General features: G+C 39.6%; 1 protein-coding gene across 2 annotated transcripts in view; it reads left to right on the plus strand.

Annotated features, from left to right (window-relative positions):
- Nucleotides 1–9,855, plus strand: part of LOC116062114 (metabotropic glutamate receptor 4-like) — a 219,031-nt gene that overhangs the window by 68,453 nt on the left and 140,723 nt on the right. The window lies entirely within an intron of this gene.

Here is a 9,855-nt window from a genome sequence, read left to right on the forward strand (position 1 = left end):
AATCACTTTTTCTGGGATTTGGGGTGTTATGTTTTGTCTCTGGTGCTTCCACACACATACAAACTTTGAAAAAAATCCATCCATGCTGTTTAGAGTGAGATACGGTTTCTGAATGTGTCCTGCCTTCAGTCTCTGGGTGAGCTGTTCAAAATCGGCACGGCTTGTGACGTCACAAGCCGAAACGAGCAGGCTAACCGCAACCATTAGCTCGTAGCGTTAGCATGCTAACGCTAATGCTAACGCTAGCATGCTAACGCTAGCATGCTACCTCGTTCTCAGTAGCAAAGCACTGCTAGAACACACACAAGTTCACCATAATCTACAAAAGAACTACTTACATGTGCGCCCTCATTTAGAAGTCTCCCAGCTAATCCTGCCTTGTAACTGACCGAAGTCAGCCTTTCTTTTACTGTCTATGGAGCTAGCTAGCTGACATGATCTACATCTGAGCTACTGGGCATGTGCAGTGCAATCAAAGATAGTACAGAAGAAGAAGAAGAAAAGAGGTCTCACTCTGTAGCTAAAACAGAGACCAGCTGAAAAGAGGATCTGCAGCAGTGAGAGAGAGCACTGCCGTACAACACAAATATGGTGTTTTTTGAAAATTAAACCATGTAAACCTATTCTGGTACAACCTTAAAATACAATTATGAACCTGAAAATGAGCATAATATGGCTGCTTTAAACTCTGGTGGATTTATGAGGACTATGGTTAACTGCTCCTCAGATCTCTGCAGGGTAAATCCAGACAGCTAGCTAGACTATCTGTCCAAGTGAGTTTTCTCTTGCACGACTAAAACAACTTTTGAACGTACACATGTTCCACCAAAACAAGTTCCTTCCCGAGGCTATTTTGCAGCAGCACCGGGGCTCTGTCTGGTGCTTAGCGCTGCCCATGCCGATTGTGATTAGTTTAAAGAAATGCCAATAAACCACATAACGTTTTTCTCCCATCCCGGAATGCTGTGTGGACTAGCCTGACCCTCCTCCGCAGAGCTGTGGAGGAAGGTCTGGCAAAGCAAGACTAGTCCAACACGAACAAACAGGGGCGAATAAAAAAAAGATGCCTTATAAACAAGCAGAAAACAATTGTTTTCAGTGTGTTCACAGATCAGTGGGCTTCTATGGTTTTATCTGTGCCCCTCAACTCGACTTTTACAGCTAGGCAGACCAAATCCATCAAGCCGTGTCTCTCGACCCCAGATTGCAGACGTCCCCCATCTACCATGCTCTGGCTACAAAGAAGCAGCTCCTTTAGTTCAGGATTAGTTCCGACTCAATTCATTTGACCCACCAAGCCCGGGCGGTCAATTCTCAGGAAAGTCATGAGGGAAGGCTGCCCAAAGCCTTGTTTTTTATTCTTGGCACTATTTTATCCCCTTTCTCCTGCCGTTTCCAAATCCCTCTGCAGGCAATCCGTACCACTGCTGGTAATCACCAAGCACAGTGACAAAAAGCTTCTGTGTGGCTGTCTCCTCCTGTGCATTCTCTTTCTAGATATGTTAGGTTTCACTCAAATTAATTTGTGGCATTTAATTAGTGCACTAGCAGGCCTACTGAGGGGATGCTGCCAGAAGGGGAAAATGTCTTTTCTTTTTTTAAATGTGTGATTTAATTCGGCTGAGCATTGCTGTGAAATTCTCAAAGCAGGAGAGACAACGCAGAGCACAACATAAATACTTACAGGATTTGCTTATGTTCTCTGTGCTAAAGCTGTCACGTCCCCACAGTGGTTGCAATTCTCCAATCTCGAACATTTAGATATGCATCTGGTACCCTGCTCTGGCTTTTTAAAAGTTTAAAAAAAGGAATTGCATCTTCAGAACAAAACACACAGAGCACAGCCATCACATAGTTTCCCTGAAAAGAGCGTGGGATTAAAGGCTTGGAGGTGTCTCACCTGCATAATCTCACCATCAACCCAACAATCCATCACTGTCCTGCTGTGTTGAGGCTGTGCCGCTTAAAATGTACTCAGACTTAAACAAAGGCTTGATGCCACAAAGAAAACAGAAAACGTTGAGTAGTTCAAGCAGACTTAAATAAGAAGTAAACAATGGTGCTGTGACAGTGTCCGTATTGATTGTGATTTTTATTTTTATTCAGCTTGAGCAGTCAAAGTGACAGTGTCAGCTGGGGAAAATTAGATGAAAGCTCAGTTATTTAATCATTTCAGCACAGCAGTTTATGTGTTCTGCTCTTTAATAATAAATATAAAACATACGAGCAAGAAAAGGTCAATATAATAAAAGATTTCATACGGCCACTGTAAAGTTGCGCGAGATATTAAAGGGATTGTTCTGTCAGCCTAATGTCAGCTGATATCCTGAGCCTAACCTGCAGTGGGGACAGAAAGAAAAAGTTTGGCCGCCTTCAGGCTAAGCAGCTTGGACATCATCCAACCTTCCATGAGACAACATGGAGGCTCCCATGAGTCATTGCTGTGTTACACAAAGGGACTCGCTTTCTGGTCAGAGGCAGTTGGAATTTACCATGAAAACACAACATTCAAGCTATAATTTTGAAAGAACTGGAGCAAATTGATTCTATATAAACTTATAACATTTTGTTTTGTGTTAAGCACTGTGATAGTGTAAGGGGACAACCAGTATAAAGGTTCTAGTTTTCATGCCCCAGTAAGGACAAAAATCTAAATTTTATTCCATATTTGATGTGAGCAAAGACTGTAATTGTGGCACTTTTCACAACATATTTTGCTATTTCTTCCTCTACTGCATTCAGAAAAAACAACACTTAGAGTCTACAGCTAACATGCTCAATGACAACATACTGATATTTAGCAGATGTGTTTACCATGTTCGACATCTTTGCTTACCGTGCTAGCATGCTAACATTCGTGAATTATCACTAAACACAAATTACAGCTTGTATTTAGTTGTAACCATTGGTCATTGGACACATTAAAATTTTGCCGTGATGATGGTACTAGAGGAAAAGTTTAGAGATCACCAACCAGAGATGGGGACTCAAGTCTGAGACTCGGACTCAAGTCGCACTTAAGTCGCACAAACAGTGACTTCAGACTTGACTTGCGACTCGACCCAAAAGACTTCAGCCTTGACTCGGACTCGAGCTTCGAGACTTGTCAACAACCTGTTTTCATGCAATTATTGCTTTTTAAATCTAAATTTATTCATGTATTTCTATTTTCTTTTATTGGCGCATATACGTTTGGGAAACGTATGACGAGCTGCATGTCCCCTGCCCTTTGCCATAATGTGCAACGTAACGCATGTGCAATGCCTATGTGTGCACACTCACATATAAAAAAATGCATTGACGATGGCGACACCAAGTCCTCCCGGAGTTGTGCCTTTTGTCATTAGTTTTGCTTTCAATAACTTCGTAAACAGTGGCAGTAAGCGAACAACTACATGCAAGGTGTGATAAATAATGCCGGATCAACAACATCAAACTTCATCAGGCATCTCAAAATGCACCCAGATAGGTCAGTCACTTGCTAATGTGAAAGAGACGTTAAATTTAGCATATATCGTCACAGGTGTCAAGCTAACCATCGCAAAGTGTTGTGCTAAAGCTGGGAACAGGCAAATTGTATTTCAGGACTTTTATAGTTGTATCCATATGATGTGACAGACTTAGGTTAATATTTCACCAGGTCTGAGGGCTAGAGGGATGTGTTAAGTAGCAGAAGATTAGACTATACGATGTCCTAAGTTGGAGACCCAATGTAATGCCGGGTTCTATTTACCTTGGAACTCGGAAGCCGGAGCTGGGAATGACGTCATACCCGAGTTGAATGCGTTCCATTTAAAAGTCGGATTTTCATTGTTTTCATTAGCTCTAGCCCGGTTAGCTATTGTTAGCAATACCAGTTGATAACAACGCATTACGCCGTTTTTTGTGCATGCAAACAGCATAAAAACATGTCCACAGATAGAAGTTGACCATGCCTGTGTGAACGACTGATTTAGTGACACAAATAAGACAGAAGTGCTTATAACTTTATGTTACTGCAGCTTTCACAACTGTTGATACAGGGGGCAGCCATGTTGGATTTTGAACTCGGGCTACTGCGAGGTTGTCCGAGTTCCGAGCTTGGAAATCTGAGGTCAGGGGGCGTGTTTCCGACTTTGACCTCGGAAAATCTGAGTTCCGAGGTAAATAGAACGCGGCATAAGTTCTGGATGTAACAAAATTAAGATAGCTCCATTAAAGCATACGTGATATTTTTCCCGTCACAAGTTCACATCCACTTTTGGCTGCAGTGCCCACATTTTATTTCAGAAAAAAAACATGATAGAAATGTTTAGTATTACTTTAGCTATTCCCCCACAGAACACTACACATACAGTATGTCAGTTTTATGCAGATTTTATTAGTGGCAAGCAAAATAATTTCCCATGTCCATCTACATGTTTACAGAATTCACCAAGGCTAAAAAAATGTGCTATTGGAGAGGGACAGATCAGATGGCCAGACACTTGAGACTTGACTTGAACTTGCCCCTCAAAGACTTGAGACTCGACTTGGACTTCCAAAAAATGACTTGTGAACATCTCTGACAACACTTCTACAATTGACATTGTGGGAACCATAAACATCTGTACTACGTTTTGTGCCAATCCATCCAATATATATAATTCACTGAACAAGTGAAAACTATTAACTAACTAACATGGTAAAAACGTGCTTAAAGTGCCCATATTATGAAAAAATCACTTTTTCTGGGATTTGGGGTGTTATGTTGTGTCTCTGGTGCTTCCACACACATACAAACTTTGAAAAAAATCCACCCATGCTGTTTAGAGTGAGATACGGTTTCTGAATGTGTCCTGCCTTCAGTCTCCGGGTGAGCTGTTCAAAATCGTGTGACGTCACAAGCCGAAACGAGCAGGCTAACCGCAACATTAGCTCGTAGCGTTAGCATGCTAACGCTATGGCTAACGCTAGCATGCTAACGCTAGCATGCTACCTCGTTCTCAATAGCAAAGCACTGCTACAACACACACAAGTTCACCATAATCTACAAAAGAACTACTTACATGTGCACCCTCATTTAGAAGTCTCCCAGCTAATCCTGCCTTGTAGCTGACCAAAGTTGTAGAAACAGCCTTTCTTTTACTGTCTATGGAGCTAGCTAGCTGACATGATCTACATCTGAGCTACTGGGCATGTGCAGTGCAATCAAAGATAGTACAGAAGAAGAAGAAGAAAAGAGGTCTCACTCTGTAGCTAAAACAGAGACCAGCTGAAAGAGGATCTGCAGCAGTGAGAGAGAGCACTGCAGTACAACACAAATATGGTGTTTTTTGAAAATTAAACCATGTAAACCTATTCTGGTACAACCTTAAAATACAATTATGAACCTGAAAATGAGCATAATATGGCTGCTTTAAAACCAACAACAACAGGCTGATGGTAGGAGTCTCGCACTGATATTGTACTGATACTGTTTATGAGGGTATTGTCTACAATCTACCCACCAGGCTGATAGTCATACCTGCTATAACAAACAAAAAATACCAAGCACTAGCTACTGTACATTTAGCTTTTAGTGATGTTTAATTAGAATGCCACACATCTTTTAATTAAACAAATATAAACTCTGTGAATTGAGACAACACCACCATGATTTTTTACAGTTCTATCAATGTGCAGCACTTACTATAGGTGTAGCACCAGGATGATTTCATGAGAATAGTACTGGTGTCAGGAAATTCTACTGATGAATTTGTACATTAATTGCATTGGTTTTCCTTCCTTGATTAACATAAACTCACCCAAATGCATTGACATATATTTTAAACAGAGATATCATTTGTTTTGTTTTCTTTTAAGCTGTGGATCCATGCGGTGAGTATGGCATTAATTAACTCAAGAATATGTGCTTATCCTTTCATTTAGAAAAGTCTTGATCTTTAGAGAAGTGCCAAGAAAAACCTTATTAAGTTGTTTTCCTATTTCAAAATACAGATGGATATAAAAAAAGAGCTGACACAAAAAAGAGACATAAATGAAATGGTTTCAGTAACTGTGACAGCTAATGTATGCCAACATTCAAAGATGAGAGGAGGCAGTGGCAGCACACTATTAATCTATTCCTATTTGCTAAGCTGTTTAAAAACATTCAGACCCTTTGCTTCTTGATTTCTCAAGCTCCAGTATACATTTCGAATGTTCTCACACCAGATGGTCCCACTAGTCTCATGAATTTGTTTACATTTTCTTCTATTATGATTCCCTTAAGCACTTCCAGCCTTTAGTTTCTACAGCAGTGCAAAGGTGGAGCACTGCCATCGAGGAAAGAGACTATTTGCATGGCTTTACAGCAGCTGCCATTTTATGAAGTCAGTTGATATTTAAAACCAGTGTCCAATGAGACTGGCTGCAAATATAGAGACAGATTACAAAAGCCAATCATGCATGCTCTCCAAATATTTGTACACATTGACATTAGCAGCTGGCACAGGGGGATCAATTCTCATTTGCAGGCTAATTATCGTCTCAAAAGCTTCCCCACTCAGTAAAAAAACAATAAATCCTTACAGACTAGCTGTCTACTTGTCACCAACCCATCACCTTGTTTCCTTAACCTGCAATCATTAAGCTATCAAGATTTGAAGACCTTCCATTACAAACACACACCTGGGTATTGATCCAGCATCTTCAAGCTGGTGTGACAACATGGCTCATTTCCTGACATGTTTACCTTGTCTGAAAGTCAGTGTTTGGATGTGTACAGCACAGAATTGGAACATATTTCTATTGATTTCTCAAAAAGTTGACGTGTTGATATTAAACTTTTGATGACTATTACGTAATAGTGGCAAACTGTAAACATCCCTACCCTCTGACTCGTTCTCTGAGGATAATCTTCTAAATTCTTGTTATGAAATGGTGTATAAATAATAATTCAATCTATGCCAGTGTGGGCAGTTTGAATGCTTAAATTCAGTCTAATCTTTCTACACATTGCACCAGGAGGCACGTAGCTGTGTTCAGCAGTCCGGACAATAACAGCAATAAGAATAGTAATATAAAAGAATAATAGTCATCTCTCACGCGGCTACTCAGCCACAGATTCTAAATAAAATCTTGTTCTCATGAAGCAGCATTTTGTATTTGACGTTGAAGTAGTGTTTTGTATCCTGAGGTCCTTTGTATTAGTCACCGCTGATCTGCCTCATATAATACCATTTGTTACACACTTAAACATCCAGTTTGGTCTCTGATGTAACATCTTGATGGTAGTCTTTTCTGATCTTAGTTGTGATACATTATAGATGAAGGTTTCGCGCTTTCAGGCTACCCCTGAAGTATTTGAGTACTTTATGTGTGAATGTGGAATTCAACGTGGGCCTCAATAATAATAATGTTAGAGTGTTGTATATTGTGTTTGTATATTTGGACATTGTTTGTAGCTGTAACACTTTGGATGCAGTTTCTCATCCCAAGAAAAATGACGCCATCAGTCATTCAGCAAGTGCCCCCAAACGAAATATTGTATGTTTTTTGTTCAAGTGAGAAAGCCTTATCGTGGCTGTAGTAATTATGACGGAAGCAAATGAGGAAGTCAACGTTTTTCTAACCAAGAGTCCATTTTTAACCATGACCACAATAGGTCCCCTAACCATTAAGTACAGTATTTATTTGAACCAAAACCATGATGATTCCTGTGTCACCCAAACGGTTTTTGTGCCTAAACTTAACCAAACCCTATCCATAATGTTGTCACATCATTAAACTGATATATTTTTAACAGTAGTTGGTAATGGTTTTGGAAGGAACAGACAAATGATGTCTTGGCATCAGATCAGAAAGCACTTCTGTGTGTCGGACAAACGACAAGTTGGAGGACTTAAAAACAAAAAGTATGAAAGTTGCCAAAAATCCTTGTTGTGTAAGAGTCTTATTTTTATTTAAACAAAGCAAACAGCGGTATCGCGTATCCATGTAGTCCAACCTCTGCAGACTTTGTGGCTTTGTAACAGCACCACACTATTTCCCCCTTTCTCACTTACATGTAAACATATGTCATTTTTAATCAAATGCTGAAACTGGTGATGCGGTTCTTTTCTTGAGCGGAAAGTCTTTGTTATATTTACAAGAATGTGTAGTGCACCTGCTCGACAGAATTATGTTTTTCAAGACAACTATACATAGATAATAATGTATTTTACAGTTGAACACTGTTTCACATATACAGTATGGCTCCTGGGTCATAGCGAAGGATGCTGCAGTTTCCCATCTCAAGCTACTTTTAGTACTTTCATATACCATGATATCATCTCAGGGTGGGGATCTCTACCCTGTTGGGCTCCCCGATAAAACTATAAAATGAGACATGATCCACAGCCTCAGCAGTGTTGTGAGCCTCTGGCAGCTCACAACACTGCAGATTCGCAGTAAATGAAATGTCAACACAGTGGCAGTTTAATCACATTAACAATGTCACATTCCTTATTTTGTCTTGCATGACTTTCTAAATCAGGGAGAGGATTCATTACTCTTTATATTACAACCTGCTGTCTTTTGTTTGACCCCAGATTTACTGTCTTATGTGTCTCAATGAGACTACAAAGTCAACATTACAGATGGTAAAACTCACAAGATCCCATTGACCCCTGCTGGAGCATGACCATTACTTAAAACTGAGTAGTATCGACACAGGGATTCATACAGTGAGTGGATGGACTTGTTCCAAAGTCATTCAAAGGTGTTGTGCCATTAGATTTAAATGATAGTGCAGTTTGTGTGTGAGAAATCAATAGCTGTGAATGAGCATAACAAATTTTACTTTCTATGAATTCCGTCATTGTTATGGTCGGAAATCAAATAGATACTGGTGATTGAAATAGTTTAGTTTCCATCGTGTCAAATAATCCGTTATGTGTCTCAGGAGAAACATGAAACCACTTATATCTTTATTTGTGTTTGAATGGAAAACATGAAGCGATGAATTCTTGCTGTACAGATTTATCCAACATGTGTGAATCACAAGAGCAATATTCTCAACAGTTGTATTTTGACTATTTCTGAAAAAAATATTAGATACTGTATATACTGCACGCAAGATATGAGAGCAAAAACCTTTTCAGAAAACATTCCTCTCTATAAGTAATTAAGCAGCCAAGGGGGGAAAAAAAACTTTAGTTAAGTATATTTAATTAGGGAAAGATGGTAATTACTGTATGCCCAATGTGAGTGTGAAACTTACTTTTATACAAACAGAAATTAGTTTAAATTGTGCTTAGAGTGTTCTAGATAAACCCTATGTAAACTTTGGCTTTAATCAGTGTTTTTTCTATTTACGGTTCAATCAGCTGTGCAGGAGACAGGTAATGGCTGGATAACGAGGATAACACGGTTTACATCAATCTTCTAATTTTCTCTGAAGCCATGAAGTGATGTATAAAACTAGATGCAATTTGAACCAAGGAACAAAATGTTTTTTGATAACAAAAGCAGTCCATTACAGCAGCAAATGCATCCAGCCAGTTACTTGCCTCCTAACAGCATGTCTCATCCTAAACGGATTACCTGAGCAGACAGTGCAAAAGACATTGCCATCGACTCAGTGAATACATTACCTGCCTGTGTACTGTTCTCACAGTTAATCAACTAGTCAGGGTTAATGGAGGCGTCAGATCCTGACATGGACAACGTCAGTGAGTCTAAAGCAGAGTGCTCTTTTGTTTTGTTTTACCTCACTTTTGTTAAGTGTTTTAAAAGCACATAAGATAGGTCTGGTCAGCCAAAATGGTGGAAGTGTTTTGTTAATAGGAAAAATGATGGGAAATTAGTTCTTAAAGCAGATCTGAATGTGTTTGGTAGAGCTCAGCAAAGTCAACAGCAATGTTTTTAATTGGT

This window comes from Sander lucioperca, chromosome 12, assembly GCF_008315115.2.
Source record: "Sander lucioperca isolate FBNREF2018 chromosome 12, SLUC_FBN_1.2, whole genome shotgun sequence".
NCBI classification, from domain to species: domain Eukaryota; kingdom Metazoa; phylum Chordata; class Actinopteri; order Perciformes; family Percidae; genus Sander; species Sander lucioperca.